Source organism: Sinocyclocheilus anshuiensis, unplaced genomic scaffold, assembly GCF_001515605.1.
Source record: "Sinocyclocheilus anshuiensis isolate Anshui unplaced genomic scaffold, SAMN03320099.WGS_v1.1 scaffold376, whole genome shotgun sequence".
In the NCBI taxonomy this organism is placed as follows: Eukaryota; Metazoa; Chordata; class Actinopteri; order Cypriniformes; family Cyprinidae; genus Sinocyclocheilus; species Sinocyclocheilus anshuiensis.
The window spans coordinates 396892-406852 of NW_015558600.1; the positions used below are offsets into that span (position 1 = coordinate 396892).

The 9961-nt window shown below is 36.2% G+C and overlaps 1 pseudogene; it reads right to left on the reverse strand.

Annotated features, from left to right (window-relative positions):
- LOC107680140 (paired amphipathic helix protein Sin3a-like) overlaps positions 1-9961 on the reverse strand; it is a 21975-nt pseudogene that overhangs the window by 4680 nt on the left and 7334 nt on the right.

Sequence of the window (9961 nt, forward strand, 5' to 3'; positions counted from 1 at the left end):
CAGGGTTTCTACAGACATGAACAAGTTAAACTGAAGACTTTTTAAGACCTTTTTAATACCACCTTATATGAAATTTAAGACCTAACCCTGTAATGGAAATACACATTTTATTACATACATATATGTAATATTTAATGTGTATAAATTAAAAAGAAAACAAAATATCATTGCTGTAATAAATGATATTACTACGATATACAGTACACTTTATGTCAGCAGACCATATTCCATACAAAATATCCCTGCAAAATAACTGCATCACTGAGGTTTTTGGTGGAGTAAATAATTTATTCTGATGCAATATTTTCATCAGTGTTCTATCAGCTTTTACATACTTAAATCTGCATATTTTTATTTACCTTTACAAAGGCCTATTTATAACCTTTTTAGATGCATGCATCATCTTTCATGTCAAATTATTACAATTTATCAATAAATGCAATATACACTATACGGCTGCTACCAGTCAGATTAAATAATTTACACTGCAAATAACAATAATTACAACTGCAATAAATAATGTTATGAGATTAATGTTTTAAATACATTTATGAATATACAAATAAGAAATGTTGAGGGGAAAAATGCATACTTTTCAACAAACTTCACAACTAAACTACCAGTAAGTGGTGGTAAGTCACTTAATGAGTGAGTATTGAATAATTCATTCAACTGATTGAGTGTGTTATCATGCTAGTATCTTAAGGACTTTCGTGGACAGCTGACTCCTAAAGTTTTTGATATTCTTCATATTCTGTGTGGTGGTCAGATAAGTTTAAATAGATTTTGACCTTTTATGGGCATTTTACCTTTATAAAGCCATTTGTCTATAAGTGTGCATTATCTTTTGAGTTGACTGAACCGAATCATTTAAACGGTTGATTCATTCAGGAATGAAACGCTGTCATGTTGCTCAGAGACGCAAAACAGCGCTGTGGATTTGTTTGAAATTATTTTTGTTGGCGAAATAGTGCAAAAACAGGCAATATGGTGTCTAAAACGTAAGTAGGCCAATGCGTGCACTCTGTAGGTGTTTTGAAATAATAATAGCTCACTTGTCATCGTGTTACTTAAAGTCCCCCTGTAGTGAAAATCAAGTTTTTTTATGTTGTTTATTTGCCTACGTGGTGTTTTTAATATGCTTTTAGACAAACCATGTGCCAATCTATTAATCAACACCATTGCTGTGTATTTTCTCCTTAAAACTCTTTAACTATATCATGTTATGAATAAACTAAACATTTAGAATTTTTACCTCAGTGTGTTTCTTCTGAGTTTATGTGTGCTGTTATGCTTGTTTGTTCTGAAGTCTCTCACAAAGAGAAACAGAGTGAGCCTTAACAGAGCGACCTTGATACCAGAAATATACTATCCATTATCAGTTGCTGTTTACATTGAATGTAGGCTAATAAAATTAGAAGAATCATTCTTCGATACTTCGCTGGTTATTTTTTGTCACTTGTGTTTTAATCAGGCTCGTAACTAACGTTACCGCGGGGAAGAAAAAATCTTCGGTCTGTCCAATGATTGTAAACAGTCATTTAGGTCCGTCAGACTGAAGATATTTTAGCGGTAATGTGACCAAAAATATTTAAGACATTTTAAGACTTTTCAAGGACCCGCGGACACCCTGTTATATATAATTAATTTTTTCCTGTATTTATTTATATATTTATTTTTTATTCATTCATTCATTCTTTCTTAAAATTATTACTTAATTTAAATGTTTTAAATGATTTCGTTTTAAAATTACTACAACATTCCAATTAAGTTCAAAATGACAGAAGTGTGGACATTCGCATCCATGTTTGATCTGTGAATCAATCAGTGAAGCTCACCTCGATCTCCATCGGCCCATCTGAGTTCTCCTCCTCTGTGTCCAGCAGCTCCACAGTGAGCTGAACGTTCCCTCTGTTCTTCATAAACATCAACTAGAGTGAGAGAAAGAGAGATTAAAGACTCTTAATACCGTGAGTCTCTCTGTGTGGCCTTCACTAGCCACTCATTTTGAAACTCTACCTTAAAGCAGTTCTCGTCGGACATGAGCTGCTCTGCTTTGCGCTGGTAAGTCATTTCCACCGGTGCCCTGCTGCTCTGTGTGAGCAGAGATCCGCCTGTGGCTGAGTGGCTGCTCTCACTCAGGTACAGTTCAGTGACCTGAACACAGATCTCCTCACTCACTATGTGCTGGAGCTACAGTTACAGACAGGGAAGAAAAAGAGATTTTCATATCCTACAAGGCCAATCAAGAATTATAAAAATGTATCTTTTGAGACATTGTACTACGACCTTTTGATTTCTTTTGATTTCTCACAACTTCTTCACAAGTCCAATGAATAAATAAATAAATAAAGTATATGAAGTGAATAAACAGGAAAAAAAAAAAAAAGTTATGTAACCAATTATGAAAAATTCAAGAAATGATGAAATGTTTGTCAAAAATTACATTTAGAAAATGGAATAAACAAATATAAAAAAGCAAAATAAATTAAAAAGTAAATAAAATATAAAAATATATAATAGAAATGGAATAAAAATATATCATAATTTGTGCACATTTCAAAACAAGCCATTTTTGTAGTTTTATTTTATTCCCTGTTATTCATACTATTATCCACTTTATTTTTTCTCTGTTATTTTTCATATCCAAAAAGATAATTCATGAAACCTTTTTTCATTAAAAACACATCAATTAAGTAAACAAAAATCTAACAAAATTAAATAAAGGGAATAAACACAAATACAAGAAAGTAAATTATGAACAAATTCAAATTCATATATATATATATATATATATATATATAATTTTCTTATGTTTATTATACACTATTTATTCACCTTATTTATAATATTCTTTATATTATTACTATTTTTTTATATATTATCTTTTTTTTCATCTTACCAAATGTTGCTTTTCAAAATAAAACTACTAACTCTATAAATAAGGCAAAAAAGACTAATTTATAATATGATCACAAAATTATAATATGATCACTTCAAGGGGTATTTTTAGGCATGACATGCAAAAGCACTATATTATGTCAGTGGATGTGTGGGCAGACGGACCTGTCTGACTATGTTCTGGATGAGTTTGTCCATGGTGAAGGCCATGTAGGCGTGAATGGTGAACATCTCTCGGAGAGAATCCTCATACTGAGACGCCTCCATATTCCCATCCAGCAGATTACGCACCATCTCCAGAAACGCAGAGTAATAATCCTCCACATCTATGTCCACTGAAAGAGAGAGTGCGAGTTTCTAAAATCAGTCCAAAAACAGCAACAACATCCACCAGACTTTTAAAAAAAAATCTACATAAAATCTAATTTAAGTTTCTGGTCTCCTTGCGCACAATTCATTCCTTATTCTGATAAAAACAATAGCGCAAGTTAGCTGCTTTTGTTACTCACTGGGCTCCTTCAGGCGCAGCTGGATAGCCGTGTTGTCGTTTTTGTCCCGTTTGAGTCCGAGCATCTCCCTCTCCCACTCGCGCTCCCTCAGGTCCTCTTCGATCTGTCGTTCGGCCTGCACATAGAACCGTATCAGACGCGAGCACAGGGTGTGGTGCAGCCGGAGGAAGATGTACCAGTTGTTATTCACGTAAAACAGATTATACGCGTCCTCGCAGGAGCGAAGCCGTTGAGCTGTGGACGTGCTAAACAGCAGTTTGGACTTTGTCGGGCTGCCGCTAACTTCTCCTGTTAGCCCGTTGTGCTTCTTCGACGCCCCCTCGTCGAGGTCCACGTCTTCTTCGTTGTCATCTTCCTCGGCGTCCGACAACACTCCTCTCTGGGAGAACAGCATGTCGGGGATGAAGTGGTAGATGATCTGTTTAATCTTGTATTTGTCCTCTTTGTTGATGCTGCTGTGGCGTTTCACGTGATGGATGATTAGCGCCGCCGCGTCCTCCAGAATCTGACGGTCCTCGTAGGTCAGTGTCAGGTGAGGCCCGCTAGGAGACGTACTGTTGTCCTCTGAAGCCTGTTCCTGCCGCTAAACAAACACAAACATCAATCATGTGTGGGAAAATGAATTTCTCTGAGAGGAACAAACCCCTTTAACTTCTTCTAGAGGATAAAGAGCATCTCACCTCATCAAAGATGCTCTCGATCTCGTTGAGAAGCGTTTTAGAGCGCAGCACCTTAGTGTCGTTCTGTTTGAAGTTAATGCCTTGATGGTGTTAGGATATGACAACATTTGGCCGAGATACAACTATTGATGAAAATCTGGAATCTGAGGGTACAAAAATATCTAAATATTGAGAAAATCGCCTTTAAAGTTGTCCAAATGAAGTTCTTAGCAATGCATATTACTAAATCTTGTTAAAACCCCTTTGAGCCTCACGCCACTCTTCCTCCTTCAGCTTTAGCCTGAGACCCCGAATAAGAAGACAGTTATGTAATTTATGTTCAAATAACTTTCAACAAAACAAAAAAACTTGAACAGTTAAAATGTAGATATTGGAAACAGCTAAATAAAAACAAATATTGGCAATAAAATTAAATAATCCACATTGGTCAACCACTAATTTGGGATATTTTAGTATAAATAATTAAATAAATATAAAATAAATGTAATATTATTTCTAATTGCTAACACACTACTGATAAATAAATGCTGGGGCATAAAAAATAAATAACTTAAAATGAATTTTTTTTTAAATATATGAAAACCCTACATTGGTCAATTACTAAATTTGAATAATAATATAATATACTACTAATTTTGAAGTGAATGTGTGTGTATATATATATATATATATATATATATAGCCATTTTGTGAAATAAATAGGCCTAAATAACAAATAAATAAATGACTTTTTAGATAACTAAATAAAACATATACAAATACCTTTATAAAAAAAACCTACATTGGTCAACTATTAATTTAGAATATTATGATATATAGTGCTAGAGAAATTATAAAGTAATATTATTGCTGATGTAAAATGTAAAAACACAAACTCACTCACAAACCCTCTACTGCTAAATAAATTCTGGGCCAGTAAAAAATAAATGCGTTTAAAATATCTGAAAATCCCACACTGGTCAACCACTAAATTTGAATAATATACTACAATGTAATATAATAAACGTAATGTGCCTTTCGAAGGGCGTTCTCTCTAACCTCTTGAGTACAATGGGAACAGACACTGCCGGATTCTTCTTCAGTCCATCGATGATGTCCAGAGCTTTGTCTCCATATATCCTCTGGATGGCTTTCCTGTGGATGATCTCCGAGCAGCCACCCAGAGTGTTGTCCAGTCGGAATTTCACCTGCTCTTCCGCAGACATCCGAGACAGCTTCTTCTGAACCACCTCCAGCACACGAATGGTGGCCAGGTTGGTTTCCAAGACAACATCCAGCTAGAGAGAGGAGTCAACGACATCATTAGCAAGAATAACATCACAAACAACTCAAAACAGCAAGTGGAACAGTAAAAATTTTCTTGTGTGTGGAAGCGTCTCACCTCGAATCGCTCGTCCTCACACCTGTACATGTGTTCTTCATACTGAGTCTTCTTGGAGCTGACGAAGGTAGAGTCCTCAGACCAGGAGGGGAAGGAAACCCAGGTATCATTCAGCACCTGATGCATCCACAAAGAATTGAGTAATTTGATGCATGTTCAATATTAAGCCGGCAAGGTGATGAGGTTTGTAAAGAAGCTGTTGTTAAGGGAAAATCCTCTCTTACCTCTTTACAGAGTGATGTTCTTCCTGTGCATTTGGGAAGCTGGTAGCTCTTGGGTAAAGCTCGATAACTAGAGCCCAGACGCTTGCATGAAGCGTAGTCAATTTCCATGGCAATTCCTTCAGTGGCTCTTTCTTTTGGGTACCTCTCCAGGTGTGACATCTCTTTATATCCAAGGAAGTTCTTGAACCAAGTGAATAGCTCAGGAAATTTACTGGGGAAAAACGGGTTGATTAGTAAAAACACAAATCCACTACTGTAAAATAAAAACTGGAGGCAGCTTTGTAATGAATACAAACATAAATAAAAATAAAAATGAATGATTGAATGGCAAAACAATTCTAACAACTGCTAAACAAATGCTATGGGAGTTTTGTAAAAAAAATTGCGTATAAAAGTTTTTGCATAAATAAATAAATAACATGTAACATAAAAAAAAAAAATGAATGAATGCTGAAAATGTAAAAAACTAAATCCCATGACTGCAAAGTAATTTCTAGGGCAGGTTTGCAAAAATCAATAAAAAATAAAAAAAAGAATCAAAATAAAACAAAAGATTATTGCCAAAATTTTTTTGGCAATACCCACTTCTATACCCAAAACACAAACCTACTACTTCTAAATAAATGCTAAGGGAGTTCTGTTAAAATAAAAAAAAACTATAAAAAAAAAAAAAAGAAAAAGATAAAATAAATCTGTAATTTACTTAAATCAAATACATTAAATAAATGAATTAAAATTAAATTAAATTAAATAACATCCATACAATTAAAATCCACTTCAAACTGGACTTACCCCAGGAATGGAACCACAAGTTGAACCAGCTCAGCACGAGAAATGATCTCTTCGTTAAAAATAATCAGGCACCGGAGGAAGTTGTCATATGGTTCAGCACTTCGTAAAGCTTTCCGCACCTACGAATGCACCAATAATGTCAGTCAAAATAGGAAAACAAAACTTTTGAGATAAAAGCAACCTGCATATTACATCAACATCACTACGTTAACCCAGAGCAACTCACTTTGTCAAAAAAAAGAGACTCTGTTCCTCCGCCATGTTTGCCAGCCTCTGCCACAGATGAATCTTTGATATTCATTAACTTGAGCTTTTTCTGGAAAAAAGAAAAAAAAAATTCAGAAATAAAGAAAGTTTAAAATCCACTTCAAACTGGACTTACCCCAGGAATGGAACCACAAGTTGAACCAGCTCAGCACGAGAAATGATCTCTTCGTTAAAAATAATCAGGCACCGGAGGAAGTTGTCATATGGTTCAGCACTTCGTAAAGCTTTCCGCACCTACGAATGCACCAATAATGTCAGTCAAAATAGGAAAACAAAACTTTTGAGATAAAAGCAACCTGCATATTACATCAACATCACTACGTTAACCCAGAGCAACTCACTTTGTCAAAAAAAAGAGACTCTGTTCCTCCGCCATGTTTGCCAGCCTCTGCCACAGATGAATCTTTGATATTCATTAACTTGAGCTTTTTCTGGAAAAAAAAAAAATAAAAATTCAGATATCAAGAAAGTTATTCCACAAAAAACATGCCGAATACTATAAAATTCAGTATACAATGAAATGTATTTCCTGTACCTTCACAGGTGGGGTGACGCCTGTAGTTGAGTGCTTGCGTATCTGGCAGCCATTCTGATTGGGCCTCTGCTTGTTATTGAGCTGTGGTTTCTTGGCCGTTCCACCGTGATCGTTACGCACAGATTCGGCCTTCTCTGCTGTCGTCTTGCTCAGCAGCTAGAAGGAAATTCATAGAAGGAAACGTGTCACTTTCACTTAGTTTATCGTCATGTACTGAAATAACCAAAGCTACAACTGAAATAAAAATTACAGGGCGCGACAGTGCGAGCATTTCACTCGCATTTGCCACTAAAAACAGATGTGTGCAAATGTTGAAATGTATTTAGGAGCATGTGTGCGAACAAAATTCAGTTTTATGAAAATTAAAGTAATAAAAAGTCTTAAATATCTTACATTGCATTACAAATGATCATTTTAAGATGAGAAGGAAAAAAACAGGAATCACAAAAGGTCCTAAGGTGATTATTAAACTTCTAAAGGCTATGATGTAATTATTGTATATAATTATATATATAATAAAATAATAAATAAAATGACAAACACACCAAAATGATCTAAACTTTAAAACAGAAAACAAATAAACAAAAACAAAATAAATTCAAAATATTTATAAAACTATAACAGCATCTCAATGACACTATAATAACAGAAAACTCTGACCCTAACTGACCCTAAACCTCTGAAAATGACAGTTCATTCTTTTCGGTTACAGAATGTTCAAAAACTTTAGATTAAAATATTCTAAGGCCATGTCCACACGTACACGGGTATTTTTAAAAACGGAATTTTTCCTTCTTCCGTTTAAAAAAAAAATCTTCGTCCACATGAAAATGCAAACACATGCTGTGAAACACTGTCAAGAGCATGCCAAACCAACAGGTGGCGATATAATCTCAACCGTAAAACCATGTTGGCCAATCAGAAGCCTGAAAAGTTTCCAGTAGGCTGAGATAACAGTGCAGGCTCCGATGTCACAAGCCAAAAACTCCGGTTTCGCTGTCTACACGATAACACTGCAACCAGAGTTTTTGAAAATCTTCACACTGGCAGAAGTTTTCAAAAATGTTCGGTTTCAGTGAACTGGTGCTGCATTTGCTTGTGGACGAACGGCCAGACCGCGTAGAAAAAGCTGCGGTTTTGAAAATACCCGCGTTCGTGTGGACAGGGCCTAAAACTGGAGTAATACATCAGTCCAGTGGGCAGGCTCAGAGTAGAGGCGGAGCCTCAATCAAACTCACCACAGAGCTGTTGGCATCAGGCAGGAACTGTCCAAACTCGGAGAGCAGATCTTCCTGGTTTTTGAAGAGTTGGGCCACCTCAGCATAAACTTCCTGCTCGGTCAGGGTCGGGGTGTAGCTCCCGCCCGCTTCTTTAGCATTACGCTGTTCCTTCTGATTAACAAAACAAGTATATGTATAAGTGGATTGTGAATTATAATTTATTTGTGAAGTGTTTTCAGGGGTCTGGCCCGACCTGGTACTTGTGCAGGATCTCGAGGAAGGACTTGTAGATGTTGGGCTGGCCCTGGAAGCGGTTCTTAATCTTGTTGACGTAGCTGATGGCGTGGTTGAACTCCACGGGCTGGTTGTTCTGCAGCGGGGGGGCGGTGGGCATGCTGTTGATGGGGGTGTGGGGCTGCAGTGGGGGCGAACGCGGGGACGTGTACGGAGGGATGGACGGACTGGGTTGACTGCTTGGGGTCAGAGCTGGAGACTGCAGCGGCTGCACAGAGAGAGATGGAAACATATCAATGATCTTGATCTGGACTATACCAGGGTATCTGCAGAGTTTTCGAAAACACATTTAAGACTTTTTAAGACCCATATTGCTATAAAACAAACCCATAACATCTAAAAATTTAAACTGGTTACCCAAAATAAGATTTAATGCATAATGCAGAAATTTTAATTAAAAAAAGCCTGAATTAACCCGGGACTCTTATTTTGAAATGTCTTTGCTAACTTTAGTGCTACTTCCAGCTGATCATTCAAATGGATGAGGGAGATAAATATGCACTGTTACGATCATCTACAACATTTTACAATATAAAAGCCAAAAAGTAAACATTATCATAATTCATCAACAGTAGTTTGTTGATAAGTAATCGCTTGGCATAAATGCGTGGTATTCATTGACTGCGAACTTCTCTGAAAACGTGAGCCTGAAGAACACATAACAGCACCACTTTATGACTTTGAACGCACAGCACTCAAGTTTCATTATTTAATAATCATATTATGTCATTTCATGATTCTTGTTTTTTTCCGTCTCCAAATTTAAGACTGCTTAAAATGATAATTAGGACTACTGTTATACTATTTAAAGCAGGGTTACTATAGTTACATTAAATTTAAACCATAAAAAAAAATTGTTACTTAAAGGGGTCATATGATGCGATTTCAATTTTTCCTTTCTCTTTGGAGTGTTACAAGCTCTTGGTGCATAAAGAAGATCTGTAAAGTTGCAAAGACTAAAGTCTCAAATCCAAAGAGATATTCTTTATAAAAGTTAAGAGTCAGCCACGCCTACCTAAAACGGCTCGTTCTAACACGCCCCCACATACCTACGCCACTATGTGGGAAGATTTGCATAACGCCGCCCAGATGTTCACGCAAAGAAAGAAGGCGTAACTTTTATTCTCGCTGTAGTATTGCTGTTGCCACCGCCATGTC